This window comes from Chelonia mydas, chromosome 2 (genome assembly GCF_015237465.2).
Source record: "Chelonia mydas isolate rCheMyd1 chromosome 2, rCheMyd1.pri.v2, whole genome shotgun sequence".
Taxonomy (NCBI): domain Eukaryota; kingdom Metazoa; phylum Chordata; order Testudines; family Cheloniidae; genus Chelonia; species Chelonia mydas.
In genome coordinates, this window is record NC_057850.1 from 252,740,463 (window position 1) to 252,756,306 (window position 15,844).

A 15,844-nucleotide genomic window follows, 5' to 3' on the forward strand; every position below is an offset into this window, starting at 1 on the left:
CACTGTTACAGCCTGGGGACCAACTGCTAAGAGGCAGTTCTGCAGAAAAGGACCTGGGGATTACAGTGGATGAGAAGCTGGATATGAGTCAACAGTGTGTCCTTGTTGGCAAGAAGGCTAACGGCATAGTGGGTTGCATTTGTTGGAGCATTGCCAGCAGATCAAGGGAAGTGATTATTCCCATCTATTCGGCACTGGTGAGGCCACATCTGGAGTACTGCATCCAGTTTTGGGCCCCCCACTACAGAAAGGATGCGGACAAATTGGAGAGAGTCCAGCGGAGAGCAACTAAAATAATTAGGGGGCTGGGGCACATGACTTATGAGGAGAGGCTGAAGGAACTGGGCTTATTTAGTCTGCACAAGAGAAGATTGAGGGGGATTTGATAGCAGCCTTCAACTACCTGAAGGGAGGTTCCCAAGAGGATGGAGCTAGGCTGTTCCCAGTGGTGGCAGACGACAGAGCAAGGAGCAATGGTCTTAAGTTGTAGTGGGAGAGGTCTAAGCTGGATATTAGGAAAAACTATTTCACTAGGAGGGTGGTGAAGCACTGAAATGGGTTACCTAGGGAGGTGGTGGAATCTCCATCCTTAGAGGTTTTTAAGGCCCGGCTTGACAAAGCCCTGACTGGGATGATTTAGTTGGAAGTTGTCCCCAACACTTTGAGTAGAGGGTTGGACAAGATGAGCTTCTGAGGTCTCTTCCAACCCAAATCTTCTGTGATAAGTCTAGACAACCTGGCAATAGAAATTCTTGTGCCTTATCTATACTAATGCCCCAACATTGCTACCTCTAATGGAGCTTCACAAGGGGGTAGTGAACATGTTGGAGATTCCGAAATCAAGTATCATGTAGACACAACCAAAGAGCAAACTTTAATGTATTTAGATGGGGGCCTGCAAAATTATTTTTCATTGTTTTCACCACTCTAAACATGTAATCAATTCATGTCCACAATGATCCACATAACTACCAGCCTGAGGATTCTGGGGAGGGCTGACAAGATGCATCCCAGACTTAACTGACATTTGACATAAAAAGTGGGTGTGCATTTGTGTTAAAGGTTTGTTGTCTCCCCCTGCAACCTTCTGTAGCAGGAGTGTAGTCTAGGGCCTTGTTCCTTTCAACCCTTGGCATCAGGGGTACATCAGTTTGCCTTTCCTAGGCTATCTTCACGAGGAAAATGGCTAGAGAATCATGTTTTTGAAAACTACATTTTTAGTCTGAGGCTTTTAAAGCCACCTTAATGTTAATGGGAAGCCTGTGGGGGTGGGGAACGGGTGTCTCTAAATTCCGTAGGTAGCTTTGTAGATCTCAGTTGCAGTTCCCTCAAATCAGGGGAGAGGGGTATGAACTTCACTGGACTCAAAAGCTGGCTCTGAGAACTGTAACAGAGAGAGTGGGCAGGGTGAGTATCTTACACCAGTTGGTGGTTGAGCTCCAGATATTTTTTCTAAAGATCTTTCAGCTGCTGACACATACAGCAAGGTTCTAATACCCTTTAAGCTGCTCAGGGATGTGGTCTGATTTAAATGTTTGAGAGGCTCATTCATCAGCTGCTGTGGTTGATTAAAATCTTCCCCAACAGCAGCATCACTCTGGCTTCTATTTATGCAGATAACAGAACAGAACAACATTTCTGAAGTCTTCATTTTTAGTAGGAATTCTAGTTTGGCCATTATTTATCGGTAATATTATTGTGTTGGAATTTGAAAGTAGATAACTAATGACTAGGAAAGTTATTTACCTCCAGCTCTTGTATCAAGGGCAGAAGAGCTTGATAGTAATCTAGGACCAAGAGACCACCTCTCCCGTTATGTCCCATCATGGCAGATCAGGAAGTTGGCTAGGCTGACTGGCTGTACAATCAAAATTTCTGTGGGAACTGGCCTTTTCCTCTTCAAAGACCTCTTCTCTATGGAGCCCTGCTGCTGGAGATGTCTGGTGTTCCCTTGTATGCATCGTCAAGGCCCTTTCTCCTAGAGCTGGTTGGGACATTTTATTTTCCCCATGAAAAATTTTGACAAAAAAAGATTGATTTTTCTTAGAAATTTTTCAAGTTTTCATCCAAAACATGAAAACCAAAAATTTCAATTTGGGGTTTTCTGACAGCCCTCTCCCTGCCCATCCCAAAAACGTTGAAAATGGACATTTCATGGGGAATAGGCATTTTAATGAAAAACTCATTTTCTATTGGGGGGAGAAAAAAAAAACCTCTTGGTGGAAAACTTTCAACCACATCTACTTTTCTACAGAGGGGCACTGAGATTTAGTCATTTCAGTCTAGCTTTTCACATCTGCTCTTCCCTTTCATTTTTTGGAAAGTAAGTGGGGGGCAAAAAGCCAATTTTTTGTTCCCTTGAGTGGCTGGTTCCCCATGTGCTTTCAGACCAGCTCTGTGTTTTTCACTGTCATTGTAACTCTTATACAATGCCAGTGCATTATTACTATGGGTGTTCTGTTAAACAGGGAGCACATTCTGCCACCCTGAGTCACAGTGAATAATACTTCATACACAATGAAAAGCCCAATTCATTTTTTCACAGTAAGTTGCTACTCAACCTGAGTAAGGTGGAAAAATCTGATCCTACAATAAACATGATTTTTAGGGAGTAAGTTACTCACTGTAAGTGCAGCAGAATCTGGGCCAAAATGAGAGTCAGATTGTGATACCCTTACTTGGGTTGAATTGTACTTCACGCCCCACGGATTTCAATAGGACTTTCTAAGCAATATACTACTACTCAGCATACATAAGGGTGGCAGAACCTGGCCCTAACTGCAGGCCTAGATCATGATAGCCTTATTTACAGAACTCCCTCCCACCCCCCGTCGATGTTAGGCTATTAGTGGTGTATGGTAGTTTGTTTTCACTGTGAGTGCAGAAGTGCTAACAAACTGGCCCTTTTGCATTACTTGTTTCAATCAGAAAAAAAATGAAAACCGTTACTCCCCGTTTGAAGGATCTGGATTTTCCTGTCTCTAATCCTACATCTCTTTTGGGATTGATGACTAATTTGCACTAGTCATCTCTATAAGCTATTTAAAAAGAACTAGTTCTCAAAACTCACAATCACTTAAAATGCTTAATGCTTTCAAGCTTACTGACATTGGAGAATGCTGAAGCAAATCCAGAAACTATTTTTTTTTTCCAGCTAAGTACATTGATTCGTATAGCTGTAAACACAATATCGGCAGCCTGCTAAGAATACATTCAGGCCTGATCCAAAGCCCGCTGAAGTTAATGGGATCTTTTCATTCCCTTAAACAGCAGAAGCCAATACTCATCAGCAAGTGTATGGTCTGATCAGAATCTTCTGTTGCCTCTCTGGTTTTTGGCTCGATGATAGTCATATTAATTGAAACAACACTTCTAGATTCTGTTTACTCTGGATCCCCCAAAGAAGAGGAAAAAGATAATTCATTCCTGAAAGGGAATTTCCGTAGGCAGTTGATAAGCCAAAAAAACTGACACAACATAAAGCAATCAGTACTAAATACCTTGCCAACAACCATAGATATTTAAAACAAATCAGTATTGCAGAGGAAGCTTGCACTGCTGGTGCTAGGCTCAGATCTTACAGGTCATGTCCAAAGACAAAGTTGCAGGGTCATTAGGCAGGTGTCCATAATGCACACATTTTGCAGGGGGAGCAAGGAGAGAACTCTACAGCTGTTCACACTGGAGGGATAAGCACCAAGTTTTCATTTTCTTATGGACTGGGGGAGTGGAAACCCCAACACAATGCCCACAGAGCAGGCAGGCCATTTGTCCATTTTTAAGCCGGGCAGTCCTGCTTTTGTCTGGTTTGGTCCTTGTTCAGTACTGCTGCAAAACCAGATGTGGTTTTTTCTGGTATCAGGCATGGAAGATGCCATTTTGAAGAGCATGCTGCTCTGCCCCCACCTACATGATCCCACCCCCATTGGCATGACCTCACACGGGGCATGTGACATCACACAAACAGGGACAGGATCATGCAAATGCCATCCGGAAGTACTGGAATGTCCAGTATTGTCGGATGCTTTAATGGCCTCCCTACCACCGAGCCATGAGCGCTATTGCTTACGATAGATAAAATGATAGCAATCACACCAGACAGGAATGCTACCATCAAAACTACACATCAGTCTCCAGTCTAACCTTCTCTGTTGCTTTTTCCCCCGTTCAGAGTTTTCCAAGGCATTCCCTTTTTGAACTGATATTGCACTTGCTCGGTCTGTGCCTGATGGTGATTTTATTTATTCATTCACTTAATTAACTTGAGGGAAAGCCCTTCAAACCGCTTTGAGGCAGAGGGGATTAACAAACAGATATATATGTTTCCCATCGTAAAAGATTCAGAGCACTTTCTTCTTTGTGGCGATAACTCATACGTGGATTCATAGATTCCAAGGCCAGAAGGGATTATTGTGAGCATCTAGTCTGATCTTCTATAACCCAGGCCACAAAGACACGGCCCGTAGGGGACTGAACCCCACAACCTCAGCATTAATAACACGCTGCTCTAGCCAACTGAGCTAACCAGCCAGCTGTGCATAAGTATACAGGTTTGAGTTCCTGCTGTGTTACTTCGGTTGTATATCAGTGTAGCTCTTTGTGGTACACAGAGAAAGGACAGCCTAATGACCTGGGAGTTAGGAGACCCAGGTTCGACCCCCTCCTCTGCCACAAATATTCTGTGTGATCTTGGGCAAGTCATAGCCTCTCTGTGCCACACTTTCCCCTCTGTAAAGTGGAAATAATAGCACTGAAGGCCGTGAGGTGCTCAGATAATACAGAGGCTACATAGGTATGTAAGGAGGAAAAAAAAACTATGGGCTTGCCTACATGGTGTCTCAGTAAATTCCAATATGCACTGACTGGCCTGAGTGGACTCTGCTGGTTTGCATTAAAGTTCTCTAGCGTACATTAACAGAGTGCTGTTTGAAACAGAACTATAGTTACACACACAAGGGAACTTTTAGTGCACACCAGCAGGGTCCACATGGGCCAGTTAGTGCACACTGGAATTTACACCCCTCCTAGCACAGACTGAAACGCCCTGTAGATAAGCCCTGTATCTCTGCTGACCAGATAGTAACAATGGAATCACACGGTGCTGAAGCAGGCCTTACATAAGCAGTGTGCATTTTGCTACATTTTGGAAAAAAACAGGTTCAATCCAACAAAGTTATGAGCTTTGGAATGAGGGGTAAACACGTGCAGTATCAGGATGCCAGGGAGCGGGCTTGGGCTCCTTTTCGACCCTCTTCCTCCCTTTCAGGGGCACTGTGGGAAAGGGAAGCTCCATAGTAGCCTTTTCAAAAGGCATTTTTTTAACTGGACATTTAATTTGTTTGTGTTTCACCAAGGGAGTTGTTTTGTGGTTTGCATTACAAAACTCATGATCAAATCAATATAGTGAAACTGGCTGGAATTAAATCCCTGGTCATTTTGGATTTAGCTAGCGGTCAATCCTTGGCCGATTGCTATTTTTGTTGTGTATGTTACTAACCTAATTGCTAGTTATTTTTCTGAGCTCATGCTATCTGTGGAAGTAATAGCTGCTCTCTGTGATTTAAGAAGACTGACATCCCTTAACGCGCTAATAAATCCATCTAGTTTAATGCAACATTAATATCGCACAGGTCAGCAGACAAAATCTGACTCCTTCTTAAAACACAGAGAGCAGCTATTACTTCCACAGATAGCGTGAGCTCAGAAAAATAATTTTCTCTCTTCAGTGGCTCTCAAACTTTTGTACTGGTGATCCCTTTCACATAGCAAGCCTCTGAGTGAGACCCCCCTTATAAACTATTGTAAGCAGAGTCAGGATGGGCTCCACCCTGACATCTGGTGGTGAGGTGTGGCAAGTAGTGGAAAAGAACTTCAGGGGCTGATCTCAATTTGCATAGGCACACCCACCCCGCCTAGAATGAGGCCATAACTGCCCAAATGGTCACTTTGGCTGTTGTGGGATCCCCAGTGTCTTTGTTATTGGGGCGGGAAGAGTAAATTGTTATTACCCTGATTATGGGAACTGTGCTTGGAACTGTACTTGGCCTTTTGTTATGATGGAGGGACTCACCATCAACTGAGTAGCACTCGCTAGGCAAGGGACATGGGTTCCAAAACTCTGTGAATTGAGAGAGACTTGAGACAGGTATTAGTACCTGGTGGTGTGGGCCCCTTTGTGAGGGCCTGAAGCACCAATTGCACCTCTGTCTCTCTCCACTGTGGAATGTCAGAGCTAATTTTGGGTCTATTAAGAGTCTTGCTGCAGGCACTGTGCTGCATTCACTTTGGCCTTATGGTGCACCAGCACTAAGGCCCCCACTACTATGAGCTGAAATCACTAAGAGCTGAAATCACTAAGAGCACTGTGTCAAGTAGTGGGGAGCCAGAAGATCTAGAGTGCAGTGGTGCTGTTCGTGAGACAGCGGCGTGTTCGTGAGACGGCGAGCTGAGCTGAGCGGAGCTGTTCGTGAGACGGCGAGCTGAGCTGAGCGGAGCTGTTCGTGAGACGGCGAGCGGAGCTGAGCGGAGCTGTTCGTGAGACGGCGAGCGGAGCTGAGCTGAGTGGAGCTGTTCGTGAGACAGCGAGCTGTGCAGAGCGGAGCTGTTCGTGAGACGGCGAGCTGAGCAGAGCGGAGCTGTTCGTGAGACGGCGAGCGGAGCTGAGCTGAGTGGAGCTGTTCGTGAGACGGCGAGCTGTGCAGAGCGGAGCTGTTCGTGAGACGGTGAGCTGTGCAGAGCGGAGCTGTTCGTGAGACGGCGAGCTGAGCAGAGCGGAGCCGGTCGTGGTGGAGCGGAGCCGTTCGTGAGACAGCGGTGTGTTCGTGAGACGGCGAGCTGAGCAGAGCTGTTCGTGAGACGGCGAGCTGTGCAGAGCGGAGCCGGTCGTGGTGGAGCAGAGCCGTTCGTGAGACAGCGTAGCAGAGCAGAGCCCTGTGGGGCAGTCAGCTTCAGGACACGTAAGGTACCCCTTACCTCTTTCCCCCACACACAGGCATATTTTAGCCAGACTGGGGAGTAACACTCTGCAGATGAACTTTTGAACTCTGGGGCTGGACTTTTTGGATTTTGGGTGATTTGAGGATTGCTGGACTCAAGAGACGTTTGGGTTCTGGGACTCAAGAACCTGAGGGAAAGGATGTGGCCCAATTTTCTGGGGTGGGTCTTTGCTCATGGTTTGGTTAATGAACGCTAGTTGTGGTGTTTCCCCAATTTAACGCTGATGTCGTTTACCTCATGTTATTAAAGATTCTCTCCTACACCGAGACTCTGTGCTTGCGAGAGGGGAAGTATTGCCTCATTGAGGCGCCCAGGGGGTGTGTAAGATTTTCCCAGGTCACTGGGTGGGGGCTCGAGCCAGTTTTGTATTTACTTTGATGAGAGGGAACCCCTGTGTACTGAACCCGGCCCTTGCTGCTATCAACTTGGCCTGGCAGAAGGGTTACACTATAAACACTTTTTTATATATTTAACACCATTATAAATGCCGGAGGCAAAGCGGGGTTTGGGGTAGAGGCTGACAGCTCGCAACCCCCCACGTAATAACCTCGCAACCCCCAGTTTGAGAACACCTCCTAGCTTATTTGTGTATGTCAGGCCTACCATGTCTTCTGCTTTCCCCAGTGGACTACTGCTTTTAGGCTCTTTCTACTGAGATTCAACTAGGTTTTTTTTTTGTTCTTCCTGGTGCTGGGCTCTGGACTCAGTGCAAGTGAATTTCATGAGCACTAAAAGCGATGTGTGAGTTAAGAAATAGTCCTAGAACTGAAATATTTCAAAACAATCTCCTCCTCCAACAGTTCCCACCAGATTCTCTCATGAGACCTAATTCTGCACGGCTATTAAATGACTTGACGTGTCTGCCTTTCCCACTGGCATTGTCTCGGTTAATTAACTGGTAGGACTAATGTCAACCAGTCCTAAATCTCAAACCCTCTCCTTGTGCTGGAGCGATGAGGAAGAATTGTAAGTGTGGCACAGAAATGTACGCAGTGCTCTCCAGTTTGGGTTTTCTGTCCGTCTAACTTTAAAAGCGGGGAATGCACATTTCTAATGGCTTGTGCCTGATCTCTGCAAATTTACAATCTACTGCTGTTCTGAAGGGTTGGCAACTGTGATATCCACATCTGTAATCTAACTCAGATACTATGATGATGGATGCCAAAATAAGAACAGATGGAGAGAGCTTCCAGTCAGCAGTATCTAGGTGCTGTGAGGCCTGAAGTCCAGGGTTAAGGTTCGAGGGTTTTTTCTTAAAAAACCCTCAGTTGCACAGGCTGTATTGTGTGCTCCTGGCTCATCCTCCTATCTGCTCACATGAGAAGAACTGTCATCACATGGTAGGGTTCCCAACTTGCTAATTTCTGAAAATCATACCCCCCTGCCCTGCCTTATCCCCTGAGACGCCACCCCTTGGTCTGTGTCTTCCCCCCAAGGCCCTGCCCCCTGCTCTGCCTCTTCCCTTGAAGCCCTGCCCCTGCTCTGCCTCTTCACCCAGGCCCTGCCCCCGCTCGCTCCTCCCCTTCCCTCCCCTCCGCCCCGTCGCTTGCTCCTCTTCCTCCGCTCCCTTCCTCGTGCCTCATCGCTGGATCCTCTCCACCTCCCATCCCCGCCCAACTGGGCTCCCTCTGCTTTGGGCCTGGGACTGGAGCTGCAGCCTGCCACGGAATCTGCTGCCTGCCTGCCCACAAGACGCCAGCGGGAGGCGGCCCCGACTTAGCACGAGCGGGCACGACTTGGTGACCCAGCGCCTCCCCGCTGCCCGCAGTAACCGGGCTTTTCATGTCCAGTCATCGCATCTGACCGGACACTGCTAGGTCCCCTTTTCAACCACCCTTTCCGGTTGAAAACCAGGCACCTGGCAACCCTACTGCATGAATGGTACAGCTGTAATCCCAGGAATTCATGACTGCAGTACAGGGCATTGCAGAGTGACAAAAACTTCTCCACAGCTGAGGCTGATGCTACTGTAGCTTCTCATTATAAGACTTGACACCTGCTCGGTATTGAGGTATCCAGTGGTGAAGTAAAAAGAAAAGGAGGACTTGTGGCATCTTAGAAACTAACAGATTTATTTGAGCATAAGCTTTCGTGAGCTACAGCTCACTTCATCGGATGCATGCAGTGGAAAATACAGTGGGGAGATTTATTTACACAGAGAACATGAAACAGTGGGTGTTACCATACACACTGTAACCAGAGTGATCAGAAAAGGTGAGCTATTACCAGCAGCAGAGCGGGGGGGAGTTGGTGGGGAAGGGGGACCTTTTGTAGTGATAATCAAGGTGGGCCATTTCCAGCAGTTGACAAGAACTTGTGAGGAGCAGTGGGGGGGTAGTTTTACTTTGTGTAATGACACATCCACTCCCAGTCTTTATTCAAGCCTAAATTAATTGTATCCAGTTTGCAAATTAATTCCAATTCAGCAGTCTCTCCTTGGAGATACAATTAACTTTGGCTTGAATAAAGTATGCATCCGATGAAGTGAGCTGTAGCTCACAAAAGCTTATGCTCAAATAAATTGGTTAGTCTCTAAGGTGCCACAAGTCCTCCTTTTCTTTTTGCGAATACAGACTAACACGGCTGTTACTCTGAAACCAGAAAATTAATGGCACTTTGCACCTCTGTGTGTCCCACTCATGACCTTCCCTGATACCCACCTGGTGTGGATCCTGGTATTTGTGTCATATATAGGTTCACAGGCCCTAGTCAATAGGCATTTATTAAGGAAAACAGCAAGAAGCTACAAAAGATCAGGCTTTCCTCAGCACTTTCAGCTCCACAGTCTCTCTTTGTTTCCGTAACAGCATGTAAATATCATCACAACTAGTTTCAGAGTAGCAGCCGTGTTAGTCTGTATTCACAAAAAGAAAAGGAGTACTTGTGGCACCTTAGAGACTAACCAATTTATTTGAGCATAAGCTTTCGTGAGCTACAGCTCACTTCATCAGATGCGTCCCCACTGTATTTTCCACTGAATGCATTCGATGAAGTGAGCTGTAGCTCACGAAAGCTTATGCTCAAATAAATTGGTTAGTCTCTAAGGTGCCACAAGTCCTCCTTTTCTTATCACAACTAGAGGTTCTCTGCCATGGAGCTAGGCCCAGCCCACTGCATTTCTCCTGCTTCCCAAGTATTTTTGTTTGGAGGAGGTAGTTAGAGAAACGGGGGGGTGGGGGGGGAAGGAATTAGAAAAGTTAATCAAAGTTGTTGGCCCTTTGGCCCAAGCACTTAGCCAATATTCAGGGCTTTGCATCATTTTTTTTCTGTTAAGAGAGGAAATTGATGACACAAGTCCATGATATACTTGATGTAATCTTGTTTATTTAACACCCCCCCCGCAAAAAAATACAGAAAATCTTGTTTCCCAGAACACAGTCGCAAGACAACAGCAGCTAGTTTCCTTGCTCCAAAATCCCCTTGTCTGCCACTCCAGCAAACTCTGTGCCTAAGAATCTCTTCTCTGTTTCCTCTCAGGGTCACACTCACAACTTACTCTGCTGTGTTCCCTGCCTCCAACAGCCCCCTCTCCTACAAATCAATATCCTATCTTTGTGGCCTTAATTTGAAGCCCCAAAGATGCAGAGATCAGGCCAAATGAGGCAGGGCCTTAATTTTCCCTGCGGTCAGAAATAGTCGTAGCATTTTTGTGTACTCCCAGCACTGCAAATCCCAGTGGGTTCAAAAATCAGGAGTCAGGGCCGAGAAGTTGTAAGATTGAATTTAAAATGATGGGGGGAAAAATGTAGTGTCCTTCTCTGTTTTGAGCCTTTAGGAGGTCACATTTTTAAGCTCTTCTCTGCACTCAAAGAGGGTGAGAATTTTTTTTTAATGAAAGCTAAGATTTTCATGTCACTGCTTGACTCCAGGGGCTGGGACTTCAGGTAAACCAAAGAATCTGTAACAAAACCAGGAGAGTTGGCAACACTGATTTGGATTGAAGTGACTCACTCGTTCCTGTGTTACAAACAAGGGTGTGTGAACTTAAAGAGGGATTTTTGTTGCCAAATGTTTCTGGTTCATTTTGCCCATTCCCATGCCACCAAACAGTCATGGTCTCCAAAAAGTTTGTGAACATAGGAATTTGGCAGTAAGAATACGGGAAACTGCAAAATATTTGTGCCTCTCTCCATTTCACTGCTACTTCCCAACCTCTGTCGATTTGTCGTATCCACCTGCTGTCTCTCGTTTTAGATTTTAAATTCTCTGTGGCAAGGGCTACCGTTTTGTTATATGCTTGTACAGCAACTAGCAGAATGATGCAGCACCTTGCATAAATAACAATAATCCCATGATTTTAGAATGGAAAAAAACCTGATCCAAAATGGGCCCATTGGTGTCATTTTTGCAATCTCCAATTCACAGCAAAATGAAAAATGCCTCAAATGTGGTGCATTGCAAATATTATGCGCATCCCTAGTTATTACAAATATGAGCTTAGAACAGCACATGCAAATGTACTTCCAAAAAAACAAAAAAACCATAATTATACGATTCATTATTTTGGCTCCTTCCCTCCCTGTGCTTGGCCTATGAAGCATGTATGGGTAAAGAAAGTAAATTGGTATACCCATAAGTAAGCTCTCAAGAGCTAAATGTAGAGAGTATCACCCTGGCTTTAATAAGGAGACTAAAATAATAACAGGCATTTTTCACCCTGTGACATTTAAGAGGGAATAACATTAAAGGCCTAGAGATCTGTCTGTGGTTCATCAGTATTTGCATTTTTAAATTGTTTTTACATAAGGCTAGGGGGCTTGAATTAAACAGGAGCCCTGCTATTCTTTTTTCTGTGTTACATCAGCTTTTGCATTAGTTTACTCTCCACCGTTCAGAAGGCACCAGGTCTGGGAACTTTAAAGCTACTTCAGGTTAGGTTGGTGCCCTAAAGTGACATATTATGCAAGCAAGTAAGTGCTACGTATTTCTTAACCCCAAGAGGAATTTTTGCTCTGTCCTCTATTGCTCAGGTTCCATAGGGCGGTGAATGTAATTAAGACCAATGGAAAAGTTCAGTTGGTTAATGTTCCATCAGTCTTACATGAACTAAGGCTAAAGACTTACAGTTTTATGCTTTATGTTCTTAACCTTTACATTTATTAAGTGATTTTTTTTCCCTTGGGGAAGGTCCCTATGCAGCATACAAATGCACTAATACACACAGACAAATCAATATTTTGCTCCTCCGTTTTCCACATGAGGCTACCTTTGAGGGCAGACTCTGAGATATAATGGTGGCCAAAGACAACACTGAGACACATTTTGCTGGGAAGAGAAAAGGGGTCATCAGCTGAAAGCCGCGGCTTGAGATATTATGATCTGCTGTGGTGTATCTTGAAAACTGTCAGTGCTTTCTCTTCTGTAAGAAACAAAGCAAGTGAGGGGTAAAGAACCAAGTGATGACTTGCCAAGGATTACGCATGGCAGATGGTTAGAGCAAGAGGAATAGCAGAAAGGACCAGTGCTCTACTTGTTACTGACTGGCACCAATAACACGGGAGAGGCCTGGCGGAAGAAGTAAGCCTGATTCTTCCCTCATTGTGGGCGATCATGCCATGATCCTATATTCCCATGCAGGGGAATAAGGGTAAGTAAGGAATCCCTGCACAGCCTCTGATCATAGGCTGGGCATAGTGGTGAGCAGAGACTGCATGCCTGATACTTCCCCATTCTGTGGGCCGGGAGAGAGTGGAGCCGTGGCTTCCCCTCGACCATGTATTGGTCAGCAGAGAAAAGAGGAGCTGCAAGTAACTTTCCTAGCCAGAGCAAGGGCAGATATAGGGAGGAATTCTTACTGAGTCATAATTCCTTCATGAGGCTCGAAGGCCCCTCACCTGTGTATCCCTAATAACAGCACAAACACATGTCATTTATCATAAAAAGTCAGTGGCGTTCCAGCAGCAGACAATTTATTTGGCCCATTCGATGTTCATGGCGATTTCATTTATATGCTAGATACACCTCTTCAGTGTAGTCTCAGCTAATGATAATTTGTGTTTTAAAGGCAACTGGACAGCTTCACACCTGTAACTATCTCAAAATAAAAACAACGAGGAGTCCTTGTGGCACCTTAGAGACTAACCAATTTATTTGGGCATAAGCTTTCGTGGGCTAAAACCCCCTTCAACATATGCATGGAGCGGAAAATACAGTAGAGAGGTATAAACACACAGCATATGAAAAGATGGGAGTTGCCTTACCAAGTTGGGGGGGGGGGTCAGTACTAACGAGCTGTCAAGCTTCCTTCCCCACTCTGAACTCTGGGGTACAGATGTGGGGACCTGCATGAGCTTACCTCCTAAGCTTACTTTTACCAGCTTAGGTTAAAACTTCCCCAAGGTACAAACTATTTTACCCTTTGCCCTTGGACTTCCACTGCCACCACCAAATGTTTATCTGGGTTTATTTAGTAGGAAAGCGTTGTTTGGAAACGTCTTTCTCCCAAAATCCTCCCAACCCTTGCACCCCACTTCCTGGGGAAGGTTTGGTAAAAATCCTCACCAATTTGCATAGGTGACCACAGACCCAAACCCTTGGATCTTAAGAACAATGAAAACAGCATTCAGTTTCTGAAAAGAAGGATTTTAATAGAAGTAAAAAAGAATCACCTCTGTAAAATCAGGATGGTAAATACCTTACAGGGTAATTAGATTCAAAACATAGAGAATCCCTCTAGGCAAAACCTTAAGTTACAAAAAGACACACAGACAGGAATATCCATTCTATTCAGCACAGCTTAATTTCTCAGCCATTTAAAGAAATCATAATCTAACGCATATCTAGCTAGATTACTTACTAAGTTCTAAGACTCCATTCCTGTTCCGTCCCCGGCAAAAGCATCACACAGACAGACACAGACCCTTTGTTTTCCTCCCTCCTCCCAGCTTTTGAAAGTATCTTGTCTCCTCATTGGTCATTGTGGTCAGGTGCCAGCGAGGTTATCCTAGCTTCTTAACCCTTTACAGGTGAAAGGGTTTTTCCTCTGGCTAGGAGGGATTTTAAAGGTGTTTACCCTTCCCTTTATATTTATGACATGAGCCAATTCAATTAAGGTGGAAGTAGGCTATTCTCAACAGTTGACAAGAAAGGAGGAAAAATCACTTTTGTAGTGCTAATGAGTTCAATGTAATCAAGGTGGCCCATTTCAAACTGTCGACAAGGTGTGAGTATCAGCGGGGGATATATATAGGTATAGATATAGAGATATAGATATAGGACATGCTGGATGAACCTAAGCCCATTAAACTGAACAGTTGGCACTGCATCCTGAGCACCCTGATAGATTTCCCAGGACGGCTACCTCAGAAAAGAATGAGCTAGGAAAACTTGGACATGTGGCAGCCCTAGTCCATGGTGCATATCTCCCCTTTTGGTGTAGGGAGAGCTAGCGTGGTGCCTGACCCTGGCCATGGTGCATCATGGGACATGTAGTCTGGCTGGGAGCCCAATTCATAGAGAAGAATGGGGACATGAGGCAATAAAACTACAACTGCAGCCGCAATCCGCATCAAAATATTTTGCTCTTCAGATGGAATATTTTGGTTTTTCAATGAAGAACCAAAAACTTTCTGTGGAAAGCAGAGACTTTAAACAAATCATTACAAAAATTTAGTTAAAACCCTGTGTGATGTTACACTCCATGTTCTTCACTGAAATATGGTTTTAATCTGAATATGCCATAACTAAGATATACTTTATGCAAGATGGCTCATGTAAGCTATCATGGGAAAGGTTATGATCTCCTGAATGTCATTATCCAATTTCAGGGTAGCAGCCGTGTTAGTCTGTATTCGCAAAAAGAAAAGGAGTACTTGTGGCACCTTAGAGACTAATTTATTATCCAATTTGTATGCATGTATCATTTCTGTATCTGAAGTTAGCAATATTGACTAGGTAACAATTACAACCGTGTGTGTACTTGGAGAAACGCCCACCAGACAGTAAGCAATCAGCCTTAATGGGCCATTAGAAAAAGACAATCAGTCTTTGAAGATGTGGCTCTCCTATCTTCCTGGAGTTCCTTCCTGTGGACATTGCAAATAAACTTGGTTTCATAGTTGCTTTGACACTGCAAGATCAGGTGATAAGATCACCTGATACAAAATACCACCTTGGACAGTGCTGGCACTTTTCCTCTGTAGGGGGATGCGGATCAAACAAAGATTTCCTGCATAGGTAAATCCTTTTTAAGTCTGGTGAGGGGGTTAATCTGGACTCTCCTCCATTGCCTACCCAAGAAGAAAGACTGTGGAAAGTACCTGAAGGGACAAAGGAACTAACCTGAGGGGAAAAGCAGGGGTGAGTCCAGACTGAGACAGGGGTCCAGTCTGTCAGAAGAAATACCTGGAACTCTAAGCTACAGAAATTGTGCAACTTGCCTAAAATAACATTTAGGGTGAGAAATTATTTCTTGAAACCAGTCTCTTTAAGATCTTAAGCTTAGTATGCATGTTTTATTTTACTTGCTCAGTAATCGGCTTTGTTCTGTAAGCTATCCCTTATAATCACTTAAAATCTGCCTTTCATAGTTAACAAGTTTGTTTTGTTTATTATTAAACCCAGTTTGTGCAATTTCTAACTGGGGGAGGCAAGAAGTTGTGCATATCTCTCTTCACATTGAGGGAGAGGGCAAATTTTTATGAGCTTGCGCTGTGCAGATCTTTCTATACAGTGCAAGACAGTATTATTTGGGGTTTATTCCCCTAAGGAGGTGTGCATGTGAGTGCTGGGTGAATCCTCTCATACAGAGCTGACTTCAATCTGTGTCTGCAACTGGGTGTGGCCCTATCTGTGTGTGTGTCCTGCACGAGGCTGGAGAGCCTAATTCAGTAAAACAGGGGGAGGGAAT